Source organism: Chamaea fasciata, unplaced genomic scaffold (genome assembly GCF_029207755.1).
Source record: "Chamaea fasciata isolate MVZ Bird 193981 ecotype frontalis unplaced genomic scaffold, bChaFas1.0.hap1 SCAF_2, whole genome shotgun sequence".
In the NCBI taxonomy this organism is placed as follows: domain Eukaryota; kingdom Metazoa; phylum Chordata; class Aves; order Passeriformes; family Sylviidae; genus Chamaea; species Chamaea fasciata.
Window position 1 is genome coordinate 74,233,050 of NW_027094087.1, and position 25,567 is coordinate 74,258,616.

At 36.1% G+C, this 25,567-nt stretch overlaps 1 protein-coding gene across 2 annotated transcripts in view; it reads left to right on the forward strand.

Moving 5' to 3' along the window:
• GPC6 (glypican 6) overlaps window positions 1-25,567 on the forward strand; it is a 726,194-nt gene that overhangs the window by 67,120 nt on the left and 633,507 nt on the right. The gene's annotated exons all lie outside the window — the stretch shown is intronic.

Sequence of the window (25,567 nt, forward strand, 5' to 3'; positions counted from 1 at the left end):
GCTCCCATAAGTAAGCCTTGACTGCAGTGGCCTGAGGCCGAGGGGGAAAAAAAAAAAAAGAAGCCCTCAGAAAGTGGAGAAGTGGAAACTAGGTCAAATTACCAAATTATTGTAGATGAAATAGCACTAATAAGAAGGGTGACTAAAGTGGAAAGGCCGAGACCTAGAATTATGCATAAGAAAAAGGACCTAAGAGGCAACTTAATAATTTTATAAACACATGAATAATCAGGGCGAGGTAAATAAAAAGGTTGGCATGGTATCGAACAGCGAAGGAAATAAATTGAAAAATGGTATTAAACCCGAACAAATGTTTAATATCTTTCTCACTTTTCCTTAGTTGGAGCTACTGTGCATTAATACAACTACTAAGCCTATGAAAGGGCTAAGATGTGAGATTGGAATGATAAAAGAGCTTCCTTGGAAGAATATATACAACAATCACATATTTGAAAATAATCCAGGTTTAATGAAGTTTATTGTACAATATTTAAGCAACTAGATGAAGCCTTCTCAAGATCCATTTGCAGTTCTCTGTTGTAAAGAATGGAGAAAGTTTCAGATAATTCAAGAAGAGCTGACTCAGTGCCTGCCTTTATAAAGGAGAGGAAGGAAGAGCTGTGGAATTACAGACCCATCAGCATAATTTAAATGTCATTAAAAAAACCCCAAACAACTGGAACAAATAAATCAAATGAACTGTAAGCACCTGCAGAATAGTGGGGAGATGAGTTATAGCCAAAATGGTTTTATCAAGGAGAAATTGTGTAATACCAGTCCCATATCCATTTGTGATAAAATAACAGTTCTTAAGAAGGTGATGAACCAGGAGATGTCATCTGTCTTGACAAGTAAATCTTCTGATATAATTTCACATGACATTTTCATAAGAAAGCATTAAGAAAAAAGAAAAGAAAAGAAATTACATTCTAGTATGTGATCATGTAATTAGTAAGGAAGCTGTGCAGAGTGTATTGTTCCCTGTCAAGCTGATGTGCTTCCTGTAGGAATATGCCCTCAGTCTTGTGCTATTGCACATTTTTAGTAATGGCATGGATAGTGAAATAAAGACTACTCTAATGAAATTTCTGCCAAAATCAGTGGGAGAGAAGGATAAACTGAATCAGCAACCTGGATAAGAATTCAAAAATTTATAAATTAAAAAAACACCAAACCACTAAACACCACAGTTTTTTGATGGCAAAGGCAAGTTCTTATTTTAAGGTAAAAAAATCCTGATAGAAATACAAATACAAACATGTTTAGAATTGAACTTTAGATGGTCTGGGTTTCTCTCTTAGTGTCATTAACTTTTTCTTCGTGATTGTAATGACAACTCTTAATTTCATTTTTAAAGAAAAGTTTCAAGTAATGTAAATGAATACTTTGACAGTACATAATTCATTATGAAGGTAAATAGGGGAAAATTACATATAGATCTTTAAATTTCCTTAATTTTGATCTTATTACAAGTTATTGCTATAAGAGAGGTAGAACTTAAGCTTTTGAATTTTAGCAAAATGTGCTTTGACTTTCTCCACAACTTAGAATCCAGTACATTTTCATCCTACACTCATAACATTTTGGTTTCTGTAGTATTAAAATATTTCCCATGCTCCTCTTGAACAATTATGCCTGGTATATAATTGTTGAGTTCAGCATCATAATATTTTTAATAACCAAAAAAAAAAAAAAAAAAAAAAAAAAAGGAACATTAAGGGCCCAGAATTTTTATTAAATCTTAAAAGATACCCTAGAAATTCTCTCTGGTGAATGCAAACCAAAATTTTTGGGCATGAATTTTCACCATTAGTAATAGACTGTAAAACCTTCTACATCATTGCAGTCTTTTACTAATTGAATCAGCAATTCTGTTAAAATTATATTTCTATATGTGTGGTTATTGTGGACTAATGTTTACATTTTTCCACTTCTACACATATAATGTCATTGCATTTTTTGTCTTATTTTCATACTACAACCATCTTGAACAAAGTGTATTTCCAAGAGAAGTCAGATATACAATAGAAAAGTGAAAGCAAAAATTGCATATTAAGCTCACCTAGACTGAAGAAGGTCCATCAAATAAAGTGATACAGTTTGTTGGTGCTCTTAAATGTTATTGAGGCTTAGGTAACTGTACCATAACATCAGTTAACTAAAAAAATTGTCAACTGAAGAATTCTTCAGTCTCTGTTCAAAATAAACAATAAATTTAGAAAAGAGGCATTACCTCTGGTTCATATTTGTTGGTTAAATACCACCATATTCTCTAAGAGGAGGCATAGCATTCAGTTCTAATTGCTCCATATTTGAAATCAGGGGAGGGGAAAAAAGGGTGAGTCAAGGCACTTCCATCTGATTTTTCTATTCCAAAATGTATGCACATGCAAACAGTTGAACCTTTTTAAAAATATTTGAGCAGGATATGCAGACAACTAGGAAGGGAAACAAAAAGCTCACTGGTACAGTCAAGAAGAATTTTGTCAGATTAGTGACATTCAGGTTGGACTCTGGGGCCTGTATTTACATCACCAGATTTTAGGTATTGAGGTATCACACCTCATTTAAGTCAGGCTGGCCACAGTCTCTAAAAAAATCTTTCAGAGGTGCCGGATAGAGACCAGGCACTCTCACAAAAAGCACATAAAAATAATAGCGTTGCTCTACAATAACAACTTAATCATTGAAAATTCCTTTGGAATTTGTTGTAATAAAATTAATCATGAAGTATTCAGTTGGGATTAATATGGAGGAAGTACTTCAAGGATTTCCGTGTTAATTGACCATTATATTGAAATGTCCCTATGTGAATTTTGAGCTTTGAAGCATCACGGTAAAGATGACTTGGTTCTAAGTTAGCTCTAGAACAACAGAGGTATGAGCGTGTGATTTAGATCTGGGCATGGTTCTACATCCTTACTGCACAAATTGAAATCCACATGTAACGTCCTTTGTGGTTTGCTTTGGAACTTAATTGAAGTTGCTGGATCAATTAATGTAGATCTGTTTAAGTCAGTGAGTGCCTGTGCATAAAGACATGGTAAATTTAACCAGCAGGAGTGAGGCATTTACAGTTAAATTGCCTACATTTTGCAGAAGTTATCAACCACGGACTTTGGAATGTTGCTTTGCTTTGAATACCTTTGTCTCCAAACTAAGCTGCATAGGGTCAGTATGGATGTTTAAACTGTGAAAATTGTCTTTTTGATTCAGGGTCAGTTTCTTTCATACTGAGCACCTGTCAATGGGCAGTAGATTCAGATCATATGAAATCAAAAGGAACAGTGGTGGTAGTAGCTGCAAGTGGTTATCTTTATGGTTGCAGGTTGGTTTTATATCTGCTTCCTTCTTTTGATTATCTCGTTCTCACATCTTACTGAAAATACCATCTCTTGGATTGTGCAAATTAAAGTCTTTGCAAATACATGTTTTCAATTTCTGTTTTGGAAAATCTTCAGTGAAGTTTGAGGTCTTCCTGTGTAGTGACACTTTTTGCTCTAAGGTCATCATTCATCTTCTGTCTTTTACAATTGCTAGAGAATTGGGAAGTGCATGCATTTTTCTGAATTCTATCCATTTTTATGGACTAGCTAAAGGTAGAACTACTCTGTGCAACAGAATACAGAAGAAAGATTACTAACCTTAATCTGACTTGCATCAACCACGTCACAGTGCAGTACTCTCAATAGAGAGACTCCAGCTGGTATCCCAAAATGCATATTAACTGCAACAGCTAAAATAGCCACCATTTCTAACAGAGGTATTGAAAGAGAAATGTGTTTTCCAGAACTGAGGGTGAGAAGGGGAAGAAAAGTATAAAAATAGTCAACCCCAAAATTCATGCTTGGCAAGTCTTTAAGGGATATTTGGAGGGTATTAGAGAAGCAAAAAGTTGAGGTTATCAGCTGTTTTGCCCAGAAAACAGAAAGATTATAATTTTTTTCTCTCCAGTACTTGAAAGGAAGTCTTCAGTTTGTGTGCACACAAGAATATACATGGTGCTTTGTGTTTTGGGGCTGAAGTAGAGAAATCTGGCTTTTGCAATTGAAAAAGTTGGAAAGCAGACTAAACCCATCAAGCATTAGTGTTGCTTTGTTTTAAAATCTTTTGCTTTTAACTGTCCAATTGTCAGTCTTATGTGATTGACAGCTGAGAAGAAACCTGAGCAAAATTCAGTGCCTGCAATGTTGTAATTAAGAACAAAAGCAGAAGTTTAAGATTACCATTTATAAAATTTTTCTCAGTCATTGAAGTCCATGGGCAGAGCAGACTGAGCTGTCCATTTCATCAATAGATTAAACAATCAATACAAGCCCAGGGTGACTAACTGGAGTTTAGAAATTTTAGACAATTAATTCAGGTCACATCTGGTATAGTGTGAAATATTATTTAGGAAAGCAGTGAGCACTATTTATAATTTTCCAAGTTCCCTACTTTACTCATTTTGCCAAACACCTTCTCTACTGTAACATGGAGCAATAAATGTTTCAGGGTAGACTTTATGAAGAAATGAAGCGGTAAATTGCATTATGTTTTGTATTATCTCTGTCTGCCACTAAACAATGCAGCATCAAATTGAGCTCGTATGTACAACAGCTTTTACTAGAAAAAAAAAATCAGTTCTGATAAACTCATTCTGTAAATGGCAAGTTTTCTGCCTCATGCAATCTCAAGCTGTTTTTTCCTGAACTTTGTGAGCATGTTGCACAGGATTGTGAGCCCAGGTTCATTAGTTTTTGAGGTCTGTGAAGACATTTCATTTAGTGCATCAAACCAGTCAGTCGTCCAGTTCTGGGAGCTGCTTGAGATGAGGAGGGAGGATGCTGTGGTCCGTGCTTGCTGTAGCATTCCATTGAATGCCCTCTTAAATTATGAGCCCTCACTGCTCGTATGTGCTCTGGGCAGCATGCACACACACACATATATATATACACACACACACACACTCAGTACGAGCATCAATGCTAACAACTCTTGTGTCAGGAAAGAGGCTACAACCCACCATTCTCAGCTGCTGCTAAGGAGCTATGTGACTCTGAAAGTCAAAGCAGTTGAACCAAGAGTAAGAATTTAAAATGCATTAGTTGAGCAATGGTAAGTCCCTGTTTGTTAAATTGAGTAGTCTTCTGAAGAAACTGGTCTGTATCTGTCTGGTTGCATGCACATATGTATTCAATATGTATTAAAGATACACTCAATTGGCTTCGTGTCTGATATAGAAAAAGAATATTTGCTGTGGGGGAAAAAAAAAAGGTATAAAGACCAGGCTGCTCAGTGCTTTCACTAAGCTCCTGCAAATGTCAGAGCAATCATACAGCTGTTGTCTGGAGTTACTCCCTTATCTGCCTCTAAGCAGGTCAGCCTCCCCAAGCTGCAAAAAGAGCAGGATGTACTCTAGGCAAATAAATAAGAGGAGCTGGAATTAAACCCCTGACTGTGATGAACTGTTTAATATACACTCTGTCCATGATGACTCACAAGCTAGAGATGACCAATTCCAGTCATCACAGAGTACATTATTCTTCATTACCACCCATTTAAAGATCATTACCTTGTAAGTAAAAAGGACTTCTGGAAAGAAAGAGAGATGACTGAAACTTAAAACTGTAAGCACCCAGAGGTTTTTATGTTTCCTTGCTCTGTGACACTTTTTAGTGGCCCTTAGGACACTTTTTCTTCCATTAAGCAAATCACTTGCCAAAATTTGCTACATCTTTCACCTCTGAAAATGAAAATGCAATGCTCAGTATCTCAGCTCACAAAAAAAAGGACCTTGAAAGCCTGTTCTTGACCAAATCCTTTCAACCTGTGGGAGAGGAAGAGATGAAAGTAAATTACATTGGTCTTCCAAGAATTTTTCTTTTCACATGTCTTTCTGCTGGGCACGTCATTTCCACAACTTCTTTATACATGTTTTAGAAACTTTTCTTTTCTTGTTTTCAGTTATTTCAAAAATTACTGGTAATGAAGCCTACTAAGAGCAAAAATACTAACCAGTCATTGCACAGATATTATCAGAAATTAAAAATTTGTTTTTTATGAATAAAAACCCTGTAGCAAAATCACGCTCCAGAACCTGCAAAACGTGAGCAGAAAACCTCTACTGATGGAAATAATTTAACTGTGAAACATCTGTGTGCACTCATGGCTGAAGAAATTCCCATTTTAGTGTAATGGCTCATATTGTTAAAAAACTCCACTAAAGATGATGAAAAAAAGAACAGTAAATGTTTTTTTATTATAAAATATGATTAACTTTTCACATGATTGGGCCATATGAAAGAGATGGAAGAGGAAAAGGTAATTTAAAAAATAATTAAAATTGATATTTGCAAAAGGTTTATTACCTTGATTTTTAATAAGGTTTTGTACTAACTGCTCTACTCCCTGCTGTTCCAGATTTTTCTGCTGGAAATCAGTCATAGATTTTAACAGTAATTCACCTGTCACCAGGAATTTCAATTGTCAGTGTGATCATTTATTAAAAATCAGAGGTTCTTCTGCCTTCTGCTATGCAGGGTGCATTTCCATAGATTCAAATTGTGCAAACATATCTTACACAATAGAAATAGCACTGCAGGAAGAAAAACTGCTGCGTATAGATAATTCTCTAGTGCCAGTCATGCTGAAGATAGTACTAGACCAGTGAGGGGGCCTAGTACTATACGCTACCTTGGAGGAACTTCTTTTGTGCCACTAGGGATATTTGAAAAGTCTTTTCACTGGAGGAGATTATGCACTAAGGAAAAAAGGGACTTTTAAAGAAACTACCCTTTATCCCAGCTCTGCTCAAGGAGCAACGGTGCAGGAGTTGGATGTAGACAGCTTCTGCACTCCTGAGGTAGTAAATGATTGAGTTTGGGGTTTGAAATCCACAATCTGGTCTAAGAGACCACATGGTTAAATGTATATAGATGGCCACTGATAAAGGCTGGAAGGAAGTTATTTTTTGCAGCGATGAAGAAAAAAACGACACATAATGAAAAGTAAATCAAGAAAATACGTCCCTATAGATAGCAAATAAGGATTACTTTTTAATAGTAAATAGTAATAGTACATTACTATTTAGTAATTTATGAATTAGTAAATTGAGTAGTAAATGGTAATTAAAGAGTAAATCAAGATCTTTCTAGTCTTGTTTTTTAATCATGGGAAAATACTATTTCACCTCTTCCTATACAAATTAATATTTAAAATATAATTTTAGTACCAAACCTGAATGTATAAAGAAACACAGACTATTAACTCTTGCCAGCACAGGCCATTCTCATCCTTAACTTCACTTAAGGCACCTGCTTGAGTCACTGTCTCTAGAAGGGTTCTTTGCTGTGAGCTCTCTACCATTAGAGGAGAGAATTACAGCCTGAGGTGCTCGGAGGAGGATGTGTATATCCATCTTGAGTGGCCCTAGAAGGAACTTCAGGTCATTAAGATTCAAATCTAGATGGCTCAGATTTTGTCAATGTTGGTCATTGTAGCCACATTTGGGACACTGGACTCTGCGGCTCTGTATTTAAACTTTTATTCTCTGCATTTTCCACCTCTTTCCTCTAAGTTCTCCTCTGTGATGACAGGAACAAGAAAGAGAGAATACACGATTATATTGGTGAAATCTTATTTACCAGTCCCAAGATTATGTACCTTTATTCATAGCGATGACTTAACGAAAACTGTTCATGGAGAAACCAGCATGCACATCCAGCCATACAAAGACTGAGATTGACCCTGAAGCTTGTTAATTTATGGAGATTGCTGGTCCCTCTTTTGCATTCTCATTACAACACTTATGCTGGTCCAATTCTGCTAAATCAAGTGGAATCACTGAAGTTAAACTGCATAAGCACAGGTGCAATCCAACACAGTCCTTTGAAATCATACAAAGGTATTAATTAAAACAGATAATTTCATATTAAACATGAAAATGATCAGGCCACCATTATTTAGTGACCAAGAGTGGCTCATCTTTCAGCATAATTCTCTCTACCTGTGGATGTTGTAACTTTATGTAGAAAAGGCTTTCTTTCATCGTGAACTTGGTGGAGTCCTTTCTAGAACCAGAAATGTGCACTGTAATAGAAGAAGGACATTGAGTGCAAGGGATTAAAGTGCTCCTGACAAGTTCTCAAGAAATGTGTGTGCAAAGGACAAATAATAGGCGAGCCAACAGCTAGGAGAGCTGGTATTCAATGTCTTCTACCAGGAACCTCTTGTTTCAAGTTTCCTTTCACCAAAGATTCCTCACCTCTAGCAGAGGAGATTATTTGGACACTAAAATACAACTTCTCTGTGAAATAGAGTAAAACTCATCTCATGTCCTGAATTTACCAAGTTTTGTCTAGTAGGATATTTAAACTGCAGAGTTTAAAACATCCCTCCAGCAGAGCTTTATGTTCGACTGGCAACTTTGAAACCCAAATAAAAAATACTGCTCTGATGTCTGGAGCCTGCCACATACAGGATGAGTTCAAAAAGCCGCTTCTCACTTCACCTTTGGACACTGTCCAGGTTTATGTTTCCCTCTCTGTTAGTAGACGCTCCTTTTTGTTGTTCTTTGTTATTCTTTTATGCTTAGGTAGGTCTTTCTCGCAATATACACTGAAGCTAGGTTCACACACACTTGGGTGACTTCCAGGAACTCAGAATTTCACTTAAGAACCAAAACTTAATCTACTTCTGATCAGAAAAAATATTTCATTCGTGGAAGTGGTAGTTTGGTAAATTCTAAGAGGTAGCATTTATTAAACCCTCTCCCTTTCAAAGTCTGGATTTAAATTAAAACCAAAGGATTATGTAATCTATTTTATTATTTGTATGGAACATCGCTTCTGTTAAAATTAAAAGGAAATGCCATTAAATTAAGCAGCAGTCTAAGTCATTTTTATATGACTCCCAGCTCTTAATAAAAACATAGCTGTTCGTGTAATTCACTATGAAGTTGGATAGCAATAAAATGCCTTCCTCATTACAATCAATACCTATGAATAGCAAAGACCTGCAGCGTGCCATGGCCTTTCTCAACAGGCAGCCTCACTTGGTGGTAAGGAAAATTGCTATTGTCTTATATGAAACCATTTTAACATCACCCTGAGCTTAATAGAGCAGTCTTTCATTGCCTGTTAACAAGCTGAGCTATTGCCAGGAAGTGTTTAAACTGACAAATGTTGTCAACGCTCTTTCCTTGCAAAGATTAATCTTTTCGGCGTGTGTAGTGTGTTAACATGGGTTTGCTCTCTATCAAAACATACTATTTTGTTGATTATTTTATTTGACAAACCAGTCTTTTAGTTCAGGAGGACACAGGAGGTCTCTCAGTATCAACAGACAGGTATGAGCACACCGGTGATAAGTGGAAGTCCCTGTGTTCGTGCTTACATTCATCATAATTTCAGGTGCATTAAAATAGGGAGCAGATACAAACCATAAGGGCTGCATTGTGCAACCAAGCCCTGTGCTCAGTAGTCACAAGTTGTTTTGTGCAATATACAAGACTTTGCTGGTATAGTGACAACCCACATATATCAAATGTGATGGAGTGACAAACGTCTCGTAAAGGCCGGACGTGCTGACATAATACAGGCATTTATAGTCCTATATGTACTTGCAGCTGCACAAAATGCATACTGATAATAGCACACATAAAACAGGACAAATGAAGGTACACAATATTTATAGAGGTTTGGTGTAAGGTGAATGGTCACATAAAGAAATTCAAGAAAAGGATCGTTGCAATATTCTGTATTCTGGAAGGGAAAAGATCAATCCTAAAAAAATTGTTAACAGGAGAAAAATGAAACGTAGGCTTTTTGGGAACATACATCAATTTTATGATTTCAGCAGTTGGGGTTGTAATACAGATGCATTCTTTGTGTTGCAAAATTTTCCAAATTCCACAAATGGTCAAGCAGACTTTGCCCATCTGCCCTCCATTTTTGTAAAGCTTTCACAGGCAGTTAGAGACAGTAAGAGGCAAAAAGAAATACTGAGGAAGAATATGGGCTAGTGTGTGCTGCTGTAGGCACCTTCCTTCCTGCTTTATTTTATTGCAACCATAATTTATCACAAGGTAACCCCTTTCAACCCCCATGGCACAAAGCTGTGCTGTACTTATCCTGCTACCTATTTTGCTGAGTGCTCTTTGGGTAAACCCAGTGGATGATACTTACTATTTTTTGAGTGTCATAGAACTAGTAGTGATTTGGCTTCTAAATCTTACAGTTAGGATTTTACTTTTCAGTGAAATCAAATAGAGTTGGATGTGAAGGGGAAAGGTGATGCAATTAGTTGTCTGGGCATTCTAATTTCAACTGGTTTTCATTAAATAATTAGCAATTTCACAATGTCACTTGATTTGAACTGGAACAGTTATTAGGCGCTTATAGAATCTTCTATTTTGTTGAAATCAAGAAGCAACAAAAACCTCCCTTTGATATAAAGTAATGATCTGTCCTTGAGTGTTACTTTTGCATTCCGTTTTCCAATATAAACTTAAGTTGTAGCTTTTCTGCAACATGTAGTTAGTGTGGGGGAAAAGTTACTTTTTAAATATAATTGTTTTTCTTTATGCTCTAAGGAATGGTTGGAATACTACAGTGACTAAAAGGCAAGAAAAAGAATTAAATAATAATTTTCCTATGCCAGCTGTGTGTTTGAATCTATATTTCTTGCTACTTTTCTCAAGATACACAGACCTAGAAATAAGGTTTCAGAGGAAGAAAAAAAGCAAAAATGTAAAGAAGTGCAGAATCACACAAAGGGGGGGATTGTTTTCTTTTTTACTTGAAAAATCTCACAGAATCAAAAGGAGGATGGAGCAGTGCTCTACAATGCCCTGAAAAACAGTCCTCCTCTATATCCTGGAGAGGGAGGATTTTGCATCAAAATCAGGCTCATGCTACAGTAAGTCTCAATACAAGCACTGTATTAGTTGAGACATGGGGAAAATGAGAGGAGGGAGCTATCAAAAGGGAAACATACAGGAAACTCCCACTTAATTTAAAACACTTCCAAATCACTTGGTTCCTGAAATAACGTTTGGGACAACTCTGAAATTTCATGCATTCTAATTACATACTGCAAAATAAGATAAAGATTTTTCAAGAATCTGCTCATGATTTTCCCTTTCCCTGTCTGTGAAATGCCAGTGATCGTTGAATGTACTGCCCTCTAGACCAGGAGACCAAGTTAAATTGAGTGCTGTCACTGCATAATAACAATGTTCTTCTTCATAAAGTGCTTGTTATTTTGTGGGCCAAAGGTTTCCTGTTTCCCTGAGCTGTGGTATTTAGCACAGTTGTGTTAGTTCTGAGAATTTTATGCAAGAGCCAGTGGTTATGCTCCTGATATCATAGAGATATCAGAAGGTTTAACTGGCTGTGCTTTGGGCAGCTTGTGAGAAAAATTTGGGCACGCATACTTTGATTTCTAGTTCTTTATAGACAGGGTTTGAAAGAGCTTTCCAAAATTTCAAGCTGATTTGTTTATTGGAAATAAAATATATTTTTGCTAGTTTATAACTTTTTACCTGAGATGCCTTATTTTGAATGTGTAAATGAGGAATGGCCCAAACCAAATGGTAAAAAATAGTGCCTATGGGTACACCACACAGATAAAACATACAAGGTTAGTATATTCTAAAAAGTTTGCATACCACTGAGGGTGAGACCAACGTTTTTGTCATCTGGTCCTCATGACTATTTTTAAAAAAATCAGAAGGCATTTCCATGCAATGTACCATAAAACAGTTTGGAAGCAGAAATCTTTTTGTTCATAATCACATAATTGTACTTCTGTTCCAAAATATGTTTATCCATGCTCTGAAGTTTTGGAGTGTAGCTTGTTATAAGTTCTGGATTTCTAAACATTTACACTTACTTTGAGAAGATTTTAATTTCTGTACAAGATTCTAAATGCTAAACAGAAGCATTTTCACTGAAGATTGCATTTGCTGTGAAGGAACAGCAAATGGGTGTTAATATCAGTGAAGATATTTACACATGGAGACTTTTCTTGGGTTTTTTGTTAAGTTTGCATAATGTCTCTGGAACATTTCTCCCCTTATCTTCCTGTACCAATGCATTAAAGCCTTCCAGAACAGCAGGGATGCTGTATTAGCATTTGCATTGTGTTCATAAAATTATCATCAGGTTCCTTTTGTTCAAGTAGATCTCATACGATCTTTCTGAATAGCTGAAGAAATAAAATCAGCTTGCTGGCTGCAAAAGGGAAGGATTTTCTGGGAATTGGAGGGTGGCCCTAGCAAAAGAGTAGTGCTAGGGAGTTTGAATCCAGATCAAATAACAGTCTCAAAAGTGTGGGGAACATGGACAAACACAGGAACTCTGTCTTCTGAGAACTGGACCAAATCCCTTTACTGAAGTCTGCTGTGCTAATTGCTTAAGAAGTCTTTTTTAGATTGCTTTTGACTGCATGCAGGTGAAGCTTCATTAATAAAAAAAAAGAAGAAAAAATCCCATTGTAGTTTCAAGTACTTTGTGGTCAGTCTGTGGTTTTAGCTGCTTTATGCATTAATCTGTAAGCAATGTAACTGGCTAAACAAAAAGATATGCAAAAATTCTATGGTTTGGAAGCAGATAACTGAAACAATATACATTCCTTTTCCTGGTTCAGTCATTTAGTATTGTTTGGAGAAATAATTTAACAGTGCAATTAAAAGAAAATCTATGCATAATTTAATGTGTGTAACCAAGGTAATGCTGAGGTCTGCTAGGAAGGAAGGAAGATTTATTTTGGAGCCTGTTTATGAAAATGTTTATTAATTGGTATCTCAGGATTGTGTCTGAAATTCAGTTTCCAGTTTTGACTTCCAGTTTCACAGAATCCGCCTGTGTGAGAGCTGAATCTCTCAAAAATGCTGACATTAATTTTTAGGCTTTGAATCCAATTTTGAAGGAAGCTTTTACTGCAGGGAGTTGAATTAGGGCCTATAAACTGTACAGTCTGTTTGACACACAGAAATAGTGTGGTCGCTTTTTATAATAAGGGCTTGCGTTTTCAAATACTTGACACTTTCTGAAACTTAATAAATGTAGTTTCTCTTTCAGTTGTCCTCTGAATTCTTGCTGCCTGGTGCAAACTTCGCCTGCACCAAAAAAAAAAAAAAAAAAAAAAAAAATTCTGATCGTCTCTTTCCGTCTGGAAATATTGAGTGGAAGCATAAGGCCGTTTTACTCATAGATAGGTGTCCAAGCTTTCAGAACAGGTTCCAGGGAGAAGTTTAAGGCACAGCCTTGCCCTGACAGGTTGGATTTAGTCCTGTTAAAAAGCATGCTATTCTTTTGCAGTGCATTTAGGGATGGGGTTGCAGTAATAAGTTCCAAAATGCCTGCTACTTTTCTGCTCATTTTCTTTTAGGAGTGTTTATCATGGCTGACTCAAAATCTGTAGCTTGTGGGTCTCAAGCAGACTTTTGCCTTTCCTATAGTCTTCTGTTTAGCTCTGACAGTATATGTATCAGTTTAGTAAATAATAAGAACACAGTCATGAGCAATGGTCATGTTGGAAGTCCTTGGTGGAACTGTGCAACTGCATGGCATCTGAAATTGCTGTCTAAAATCAGAAATTCTCATCTAGTGTTTTCAAGGTCAGCCATCTGAAGCAATTACATCATTTTGCATTGATGAAATATTGCATTAGTAGTACATAAATGTTGATGAAGTGTTATTGACAGTCATTGGTAGCTTGCTTTTGCTGCTACTGCTAAAAACCTGATGTTTCTGCAGACTTCTTACAGCACCGGTGAACAGTTTTACATAAAAATTCAGTGATCACATAGAAAGCTGCTTACAAATATGTTAACTAATGATTCAGTTTTGCCTCATTTATAAAATATGAGAAGGGTTGGGGTTTTTTGTTGTTGTTGTTTTTTGTGGGTTTTTTGGAGGGTGTTTTTTTGTTTGTTTTTGTTTTTGGTTTTTGTTAATTTTTTTTTTTCTGTTGTGAGATTAATTCTCTTTTTTTAGGGATTTGTGGAAGTGAATTCACAATACTCATACCGACGCATCAATATAATTTTATTTCAAGCACAAAATAAATTGTCCACTTGGATGGGACTTTGAATGACCAGGTGTGGTGGAAGGTGACTCTGCCCCCATCAGGGTAGTTGGAACTGGAGGATCTTTAAGGTCCCTTCCAACCCATTTTATGATTCTGTGATTATTAAGCCCATGATTATAGAAATGAAGTGAGCAGATCTTAATCCATCTGTTAAGAAAGAGGTCCAAGACCAGCTCCTTGGACTGCTTTGGGTTCCCCAGTGTAAAGCTCTGTTTTATAGTCACTGAAAGACACATCTTCATCCCTCAACCCAATTGCTGGAACCTCTGAAGCTAGTCTAGGTATTTGGTAAGGAGAGACTTTTTTGTTGTACTTTGGATATTCTGAAATTGTGTGGAAGAGATAAAGCATTTGTTAGCATGTTGCAATATCCACTTATAAATCTGCTAAGCAGTCCTGGATGAAAAATCCTGGCAAGCACGCCTAGCTCAAATCTGTGTAAATTAAAAATGTAAAAAAAAAAAAAGTTGGTTTCCATGCTGTCTATTTTGCATGTTGTAAATGTTTCTAAAAACTGATCGGTAACTGAAAGAAAAAAACAGCTTTGTTTTTTGATAACCAGCATTAAAACTGAAAGGTGTCTCTACGTCTGTATGCATTACATAGCTGGTTATACTTTATATGTGTCATTCAGGTTCCTTTTGGGAGACAACTGCTTCCTAACAGAAGTGTTAGCTTTATAGCTAATCTTTCTTGAATGTCAGTAGGCATCTGGATAGATTTCCTTGTTCTCCTTCAGTTCACCCTGCCTTATTAACTTATACTTTTGTTAGGACCTAGTTTTACTCTTCCTCCAACTGAAACAGACATTTCCTTAAGGGAGGAAAAATAACTTTGATGAGTCAGGTATCAGTTCCTGTGTTTGATGATCAGCTCTGAGTGGGCTCTTGCACTGCCCTCCTCTCTGGTGACCTGCTGAGAAGGGTCTCCAGCCAACAGACTTAATGTCTTCTATGTCCACTTATGTCATCTGTGAGTCTGTGTACTAAGACTGCAGTTGTTGCAAACATGTATGGGAATTAATGTGTGTAGTCATCACTGAATCAGGATGGTTCCTAGACGGAGTGGTAGCTATCCACTTTGAGAGGACAAACACTTTATATCCTTGTCCATCTCCACACTATTTTTTCTACAGATACCATTTTGAATCCCATAACCCGGTAATGAATCTAAAATCTGAGAGGTAGCTCTAAGGTTCATAATACTCGAATGTGTGGTAACACAACATGTTGCAGTTTTCATACTCTGATGTGAATAACCATAATTCAATCTTAAGGTGTCACAAATGTTTAGACGTGAAATAAAGCCATAGTTTAACTTAAGTAGTAATAGAGTGAAGGAGAGGGCTGTAGTAACTTAAGGAGTAAGAGAGTGAAAGAGAAGTCTCGACAAGACAGGTGAGGGAGAGTAATGCTGAATGACAGAACTACAGTAAGATTCAGCTGGAAAGTAAATGAGATTACAGCATTTTTTTTCTACTGTCCCTGCTTGCCTTTTTGCCTTTTCCTGAGCCAGACAGGTAAAACATGAGGATCCATGTAGTGCACAGTGCAGCCCTGGGGCCCACCTCATGAAACAGATTAAGGGATCCCATTAGTGCCTGTTCGTCCCATTGCGCAGCGCTGGTGAGCCTGGTTTTGTCCCTTTCCCTCTTCCAAGCTAGTTTGAAGCTCTGTCAATGAGCCACACCTAGCCCCTGTGCAAGAGCTCTTTTTCCTCACTGAGATGTGTGCATCAGCTGTCCATAGCCCAAGTGTTGAGGTCTTGCCGTGTGTATTTATCCTATTTGAAAAGTTAGATTATAAATGTAACTACATTTTTTTCGAAGAATGCTCTCCTGTACCCATTCCGAAGTAGCAGATGAGATTTTAATTTGGGTTTTCTGAGGACAATTTGGTTATTACCCATGGGGATTGCAGTCAAAGATCATGTCTGACTACAAGTTTGGGAAGATACCTTTTGGTTTTTGCTATACCAGGAAAGCTATAAAATGAATGAACTAACCGAGAAGTAGTTGGAAACATGAGTGCTTCATATTTATATATGAAGAGAGCAAGAAAGGAATACTTCTGGTGATCTGAGGTGGAAAAGTTCACCAAATTCTTAAAGTTACTTTGAATTCTCATGAATGCCATCATATGCCCAAGTTTTTAAATTGCATACTTTAGAAATTCAGTCAATCATATTCCAGTAGTGCTTTCTATCTGTACTTTTCACTTTATGCTCTTAGTAGAGGAATGAATTTGTGCTTAAAGGAAGACTATAAACATTCTGATTGCCTGTAATGGGAGTGATAGATTTTATGTTGTATATCTTGTCAGACAGCTTTCATGGGGACCCTTCCTCTCTGCAATATTTTAGGATTTTATGGATTGATTACTAAAGCTAAAAAAAAAAAAAAAAAAATCTGTTTCATGACCATTTCTTCTACATCTTGCCCTTCTGTCAAATTGATACATGGGCTTTAGGACTTTAGTGAAAGGAACTTTGAGATACATGAAAATGGACTGTTCAAACTCTTCCTTCCCTAGTGTAAAGTGCATATAATTATTTTAATTTTTTTGTTTGTTTTTACAGTGAAAAGAGTTATATTTTAGAGAGGTGAATAAGTAGGCGAAACAGCACTTATGAAGGATGAAGAAAAAGAAGTTCAACCAGTGAAGGCACAGGGTCAGAATCTGAGGAATTCACATGTTATGTATTTGGATGGGAAGGGCCACATCTCTTAAAAAGTTTGATAAAATAATCTGCAAGGTGAAGCTATATCCTGAGTATAAGGAACTAGACACACTGCATAAGATAAGTCATAGACTTTATTTCTGAGGAGGATGGAGTTATTCACAGATACAGAGAAAAGAAAGTAAAGATCTCTCAGGCCAGAAAGTAACATTAAGAGTTCTCTTTTGAGCCATTATTATCTTAAGCCAGTAGTTAAGGCCTTCTTGAAATGTATTGGTGTTTGTTAAAGCAAAATTAGCGAAGTAGAAATAAAAGCCGAAAGGAGTGATCCCAAAAGCTGCAACATGACTGTATTTCAAGAAAAAAAACTTATACCAGAAGCATTTGAAGATTAGGAGGGTGAAAATTAAGCATTGATTTTGCTTTTGGCGAAGAAAAAAAGTAAAGAATCTTTCTGAGGAAGTTGCGGCCAGTATAAGGACATACAAGAAACAGACACCAAGTGTAATTAGAGAAAAATAAGAACTCAGAGATAGCTGTAAGAAAGTATTTAATGTGCTGGCATCAGTGAGTGTAGGTGGTTGATTAGGACTTGTTTTTGCTGTGTTTTTTATCAAACTGAAATGACTGAGCATTTGGACAGATAGGCTCTGCCTGAAGAAGTTACCATATCGGTCTTTTGTCTTCAAGTGCTATGAGGAGGACTGGAAAATAGCTTGAGCAAGTATTAGTTTCCTTCATGTAACTACTGCAGCTCCAGGATCCAGAGCACTGTTAAGTACACCACTACTACTACTAGTACTACTACTAGTACTACTACTACTGTTAATAATAATAGTAATGATAATGATGATAATAATAACAACAACTCTATTGGCAATAAGAACATATGAGTGATAGCACTGGATCAATCTGAAGAGACATTTTACTATTATACTGTATATCTGAGAGTCACCACTATCAGATGCTGAAGGAAGAGTAGTTGTTCTAGGGAGCATACCATGATGTTTGCGTAGTTGCTCAGCCTCCAGCAATTTATAGATCTTGGGGTTTTGTTTTTGGTGTTTTATTGATATTTCTTAAATTATTTTCTTCTGTGATTTAGGCAGCATTGCATTTCACATTTCAGTAAATTTGATGATGGGCATAGCCTGACATAGCCAGTCATTCTTCTGTGGAAATTATAGCTACAGGTAGAATCTGACATTTACTTCACTTGTGGTCTTCCGTAACTTCTCCTTGCAACAGAGAACTTTATTTTAATGATGTTGACTCAGTCCATTTATCTTTGCATGATTTCTTTGTAAAAAGTACTGTTCTTTTTCACTTACTATGATTTGCCATGTTCAGAAGAGGCAGGAGAGACAACAAGATTTCAAAAGGTGACAAAAGATAAGGATATCGTGGCTTTGTTCTGTGAAAGATGAGAAAGTAAGAGATAGTTATTATGGAAAAGATTGTGTCACTGCATGTTCTTTTTTCATATCTTTGTAGCTTTGGACTTTAATAACTGTGGTTACACAGCTAAATTCCTGTCAGATTTCAAGAATTTGGTCTGAGAATCAATATTTTAGTGTCGGACTTTAAAACCTATTCCTCAAATCTCATATCTTAAAATAAAACCCCTAAACAGATGTAAGACACATTTTATATTCTCTGAATATAGAATTAATCTCTTTTTTTTTTTTTTTTAGCGATATTGAGATATTTTGGGTGTGTTATTCTAAGTAGCTTTAATTTCAGTTAGTTAGTTTTATTTTTTAAAAGCCTGTTAATACTTAAGCTGAGTCATTTCTCAGGAGTGACTTTCTGAGTGTTTTACTTTTTCAAAAGCAAGCTCATTACTTTTTCTTAAACCAGCTGGCTTTCAAGTCTATTCTACTGCCTAATATTCTACAGTATGAAGCATCTAATGTGCTTTCTGAGCACATGGTGCTTGAATATCATATAACAGAAAATTTTTCATTCTATCTTATTTTGGTGGAGTTGATCTCTTTCTTTTTTTTTTTTTTTTTTTTTTTTTTTTTTTTTTTTTGACAGGGAAGTTTGAGGTATTCCGTTGAAAGTATTATATGGTAAAGACTCGGAGAGGTGAAGAGTGATGTATGCTTTTGTAACTGTTCTGTGCCACCTTTGCTCAATCATAACAAATGTGTATCCAATGCTCCCAAAGTCAGGATATACTCATAGTCCGACATAATATCTTAAGAATTGCTTAGGATCTTCTGCATTTGCATTTTTTCATTGAATGTTCTAGTGAGCTAAATTTAAAGAAGCTAAGTCCATAAAACCAATCAATCCCTTTTGAGCAAGATGTGACAGAAAGAGCACTAATCCATGGCATTGATAGCAGATAGGCCTGCACTTGAGTGAAGTTACCAAATTCATTCAGTATTGATAAATTTGGTCGCATTGATTATGAAATGTTTTTGAAGCCATTCACTCCCAATCTTGACTTTGTTCCCACCTCTTCAAAGAACTAATATGGCTAATGCAGTCAGAAGTCTGGTTTGGTTTGGTTTGGGTTTGGTTTGATGATTTGATTTGATATGAACTTCCATAAATACTAATTCAGTCGTGAAATAAGAGGGCTGACTTTAGCTGAGTTATATCCACACATGCAACATTTGGCCTAAGTAAGCTGATACAGGGAAACACCATTTTGAACAGTAAATGTGTTTGAACAGTACCTCTCTCCCACCAACGGCCAGACCGCCAACTTTAATGTGTTACTGGGAATCAGAATGAGAGACACAAATATAGTAGGACATAAAAAGCCTGAAATGTTATGGGATTCATTTGTTCTTAAAGAAACCAAAACCTTCTTTTTGTAATTTCAGTGTACGAATCTTTATTCTTTATACACAGTAACAGTTGGAGTAAGGAGAAAGAAAATATAGTGGGACTAAGAAAATATATAGGGACTAAAGATTACTATATGAATAACATGACCTTCTTTAAGTGATCATGAAAAATACAGCAGCCAAATTTCTCACTCATTTGAATGCAAAGCAAGCTATGTAGCTGGAAAAATGCATTGCCAGTAGCAGAAATAAAAATCGGTGCTGCAATGTAGCAGGCATTGCGAAATAATTCCTGAAGCTGTCACAAAGGATGGGTAATTTCTACCTCGTGTATAAGTTACTTGAAGAGCCTCTAGTAGATGTTTGTACATACAAGAAAAATGGTATTTGGACCCATTTATTTCCATGTGTCTTAAGGTCATTCTTTGGAGTTACTGAATCATTTTTATTGTGTTCAGCCTGTTTTAGGGTGTTTTTATGTTAGCTGCCAGACAACACTTAAAATTAGTTTAAGCAAACTGATAACATTTGGTTGTATTTTATTCACAGAATATGCTTGATTTATAACCAGCTGTTTTATTAACACCATGGCACTTATAACCTGTTTGCTTGGAGGGCTTTTGAGTTCTCTAAAGCAATTATTTTACTTTGCCGTATACAGAATCTGTAAAACTGCTAACCTACAATTTGAGGAAATCCTGAAATCACTTGGAAACTCCTTATAGGCAGCAAAGAACCTGCCAAAGCCTGTGAAGATCTTTACCACACATGTAAGTTGTTTCCTCAAGGCAGGCAGCTTTCTAGTTTTGTGGAATGATCTGAAACTGTAATTCTGGGGGATTTTGTGTTTGCCTATGCCCTTTTTGCATTCTTTTATAACCTGCAGGAGCCAAAATGGTGGTCTGTAGAAGGGTATTAAGGCGCCTGGCTCATGTTCACAGATAGTTTTCAGGATAACTAACAATGTTTATTTGTTCCTATGCTGCCATACCTAACGCTCAGCTTTCCTAATGTAAAATGCTGTTACTTTTAACTTAGAAGATACACAGGACTGTGAACACCGGTGGAGTAGGAAGGTTTCCCTTTCTGCTGTTCCCTGTGTAACTTCCAGCTGCGAGAGGAGTGTACAGCCAGGACGGTCCCTGTCTCAGCCATTTCAGCACATCTCATTTGCAAACATTCCCCATGCAAGCCTGAGTCCTCGTGTTTAACCCCCTGAAACACTGCTTTGGTTTTGAAGGGCGCAAATTCTCAGGCTCTCTCTACTCTACTGTGCTGTAATCACGGCTATCATCTCTGTTTCTTTCATTAACGAAACCTAGCTTTTCAATACAAAAAAAGTCTTCTAAGTGATGTGTTTAGTTGCTTCTCCAGATTTTCTGAAAAGCGTAAAATCACATTATGAGAGTCACCCAGGTGTGGAAATGCTAGATATTACTTGTACTTTTATATCTCCATCTTAAAACAGAAGATAAGCTTTGAGAAAATTGTCTGCCACCTTATTGTTCCTGTTTGAAATTGTAGGATGTGGCTTAAATATATGGGCATATACGGGTGAAGCACTTAAAACACTGCAAATGAATCTAGACAAACCAAATTATTTTGTCTTGCAGTCACAAAAACTATCAAGTGCTATTAAAACCAATGATCTGAAAAAAGAAATCCAAAACCAGATATGGGTCATGAGACAAGGCAGTGAAATTTTCTTCTGAGGTAACTTATTTGCGTTGTAATTTCCATCAGGAAAACTGAATGATTATTTGATTTCTGCATGTTCAGGAGTTGGTAAATATTTTAACTTTTTTTTTCCTAGTGCCCTGAAAGAATACCCATTTAAAAAATATTTTATGCATAACCTCTTATATGATTTTTTAGATTTTTTTTTTTTCTGGACTGATGCTTTAAGAAGAATAAATCAGAACTTATAATGAAAAGTAAAATAGTTCTGCAACTGATTGCATGATAAAATAGTTCTGCAGTGGTTTAATAACAAGAATAGAAAAAGAAGTTATTCTATTCTGAATGTGCTGAAAGAAAAGTCTACTTTTACAATACTGCATATATTTTTCCAAGATCTGCATATATTCAGATTATATGAATATTTAAAACACACATATTTCTGGGAATTGCTTTATAGTTCAGTACAATTAGATGTTTCTAAATGAAATGTACTGGTGTAAAATATTTACATCAGACATGAGGATAAGCCAGCCTCTAAAACTGCTTCAAAACATTTTGGTGCCTACAATTTATTCTCATGTTTGTGGTGCTGTGAGAATCACTGTAGGTTCATTGTTGGCCGTGTGCTTAAATGTTGTTTCCAGTATTGCTGTTTTCTGATCCAACATATATAACAGTCTTAAAATCACTGTGAAGATACATTTCTACATGAGAGCACATTTAAAGCTTTTGTGCATACGTTGTGAAGGAGATGGTATTTTCAGTAAGTTGTTCAAGAAGGACATGCTTTGCACTGTCACTTGAAAAAATCAAGTATCTTGTTTGCTAGTCATATCCAGTTGGAAATTTTTTTTCACCCTTTTGTTCTTGGGATCTCAACTATATGTGTTATGCAGCTCAGAGACCATAATACAATTTTTTTTTCTTAAATAACTTTGATATTTTTTCTTTATTTACTCATGATTTAGTGAGCATATGATAGCTGAATTCCTACAGCTTTTTTTTTTGAGTAATTTTGAAATTATTCCATCCTTTTTATAATCAAAAATATGAGAGAATATGAGTGATACTTGAAAGTAATTATTCCTTAGCAGAATTTTGAAGAAATACTATAAATTAATTTCATATCTTTTAAACATATTGTTCAAGTGAGTAGCATGATAAAATCAGCTTTATTTTTGACCTCGATATGTGACTTTTAGGTGAAAGAGCAGCAACCTGCCTCATGTGGAAAGGTCAAACAGTTAAGGATATGCAATAGGGTGGTTGAGAAGGGGACCCTATCTGGGTGCTTTAGCACAAAATGAATTTATTTGTGTGCTTGAAAAAAAAAATCTGAAAAAATATGTTAGTGTCCTGGCCAGGTTGTGCTCTGGTTGTGAAGTCCATTAACTTGCCTCTCACTACATGGAATGAGCCCATGGATCAGGGTGGTTTGCTGCCTGCAGATCTCTGCCAGAAACGGATTTCAACCTGCAGGGTCTATGACCAGCAGCAATAGCCTAGCACACTTGTTACTGCTTCCAACCAGAAGTTACGTGCCCTTTCCAGCTGCTTTATTTGGAATTGCAGGTTTCAAGCTCAGTGCCATCCTCCCTAATAAGGAGGCCCTGAAGATCTTAGCCTGAGGGTTGTTCAAGCAAAAGCTATTCTCCAGCACAAACATATTTTTATCTCCAATAAAAGTCTGCTTTCAGGGTCTAACTGCAGTTAGTTATTACAGTCATACACATTTAGCTTTGGGCAAACACTGTGAGCAGCATTTGTATTCAAGACAATAGGCACTCATCAGTGTAAATTCCTGTCTACTATGCAAGGTGCATCTTTTGATCTTTTAGAAAGAGCTGGAAAATTGGATGGTATTTGCAAAAGTCTTTCAGCAGAGCAATGTCAATAAAATAATCATGTTGAGACCAGAACGTGGAATCGACTTCTTGGAGGGGCCACAGGGATGGTTATAGGTGCAGGAATGAGTTGTGTAGCTTTTGATTACCTGGTCCGAAGTTCATAGATGAGAAATTGTGCAAAGGCTCTGCATCTCCAGGCTGTATCAGTCTCTCATTTGACATGGCAAATTGAAGGTTTTCCCACCTTTTTTTTTTTTTTTTTTTTTTTTTTAAATACAGTGTGGATGGAAACACTTTTTTTTTTTTTTAAATACAGTGTGGATGGAAACACTTGGTAAATACTTTGCCTTCAGCACACTAATAAATACATAAAGGCAAAAATGAAATGCAATTGCACTGCTGTGGATGGTGCATGTTAACAAATGGGAGTAAATGTGAAGTTTAATTTCTTACAGAAACATTCTTTCACAGCCCGGCTCCCCACAAACATTTCCTGTGCAGTTTTGCAAATCTGCAGTGTTTAATGTGTCTCTCTACAGGTCACTGTTCCCTAGCCACAGTACTTCCATAAATAAATAGAATTACTATTATTATTAATCTATTTCATATGTTTTTTGTGAATCCATTAACTTGGACCCCTTGCAGTTGTGTTTTTTGGGGTTTTTTTAAAATACATCTGGAAGGAGCACTCTAATGAGTATATGTAAATCTTTTCTCCCTCCTAAACATCACTGCTTTGACTGCAGCCTTATTCAAAGTTTATTCTTTTAAGAACTCCATAAAGGTGTCAGGATGTTTGTGAAGTACAAATGCAAGTGCTGTACTCAGAGTGATATTGCAGGGTTGCCAGGATAAGCTGATGGTTCATTAAAAAGCTGGTTTTAATATGGGAGAGAAGTAATGAAGAAGCAGAAATGAGAAAGTAATCCAAATGAAAAAAAACAAGGCAAGGAAAAAAAGGAAAAATACTTGGAACATATAATATTAGTGCCTTCTTTTTAGAATGTGAGTGTATTAAACGTAAGAGGAAGAAGGCAGTAAATTGGTGCGTCCACTGCTAGAAATACAAAATACAGGATTTTATGATATCAAATTAGAATCTTCAATTTTACTGATATGAGTCTTCTTTGTTGTACCTTGTGTAGGAATTTAACAATGCTTAATTAAGCTGCAGAGAAGCTCTTAGAAATAAACCCTCTTTTATTTGTATGTTATTATGTTTCTCTAATTTTCAGTAAAGTATTTTTCAGGAAAAGGCTTCTTGTTCTCTTCTTCCATAGAAGAGAGAAGCTTCTGCTGATGCAACAGCTGCTGGAGATACTGGTTTAAAAATATGACATCTGATGCTTGAGACTGTTTTGGTTTGGTGGCTGCTTTGGGGTTTTTTTGTGTGGTTTGTTTGTTTGATTGTTTGAGTTGTTTTTGGTTTTTTTTCAGTTCAGTGTATCTGTTTAGTTATAGAATGTATCCTTTATCTTTTTGAGATTTTCACATGTGAGTTCTGGAATAGAAATAGTGTATATTTCTATTTTGTTTCTCTATGTATTAGGCAAAGATAATGATTTAAAAATAGCAAAACCCAGGAGACAGATAGTTTTAAAAAGCCTGGAGATTTTAAAGCACGGGACAGCACCATAAGAACATATTCAGGTGCATATCAGATTAGACCTAATGTTCAGCCAAATCATATCTTGGATAAAATGGATTAGTAATCGGGGATTGACAACCCAAGGAAGAGTCTAAGCTGGAAGCAGCATTGCACAGAAAATTTTCCAGGGCTTTCTGAACCATAATGGTAGGTTTGTATTTAATAATTCCAAACCAAGCATTTGGTCCATTAATTTTTCCCGCCAATTTTGAAACACAAAATTTGAACACAAAATTGTGGAAACACAATTTTGAAAGATTGTAAAAACTTACAAGTACTTTCTCAGCGTACTTTGCTGTGTGATAGAAGTTATGTTTGTTTTCCTTCCTTGCTTATTCTGGGATTATGTTTCTTGGTGGTTGCTTGTTTTGGTGGTAAGTCATGCCCTTACTCCCTGTATGAGAAAAAAAGAATGAACAGTCTGTATGCAGCTTCTTCAAACTGCTGAGAATTTAAGATACCTCTGTTATATCTATCTCCTCTTTTTATCTCTCCAGACTGCAGCATCCTTGACTGTTTTGTAGTTCTAGGTACAAAAAAGCATAAATAAGACTAATATGTTAGGTGAAATTTAATAATCCAAAAAGACAGAGCTACATATTTTAAGCAGCTGGATTAAAGAGCTCTGTTGGCTTCTAGAGTTCTCCCAAGCATTATCTGGTATTGCTTGTGAAGTTTACTCAATACTGCAGTGCCCATTTAGGAAGTGTATACATCTGTGGATCTGCTCTGTATATTTCTTCCTAGAAATAAAGGTTTGATAGTAAGACACAGCAGATCTCTATGATTCAAATGTGGTCTTTGTGATAATTTAAAATTGAAAATATATCTGA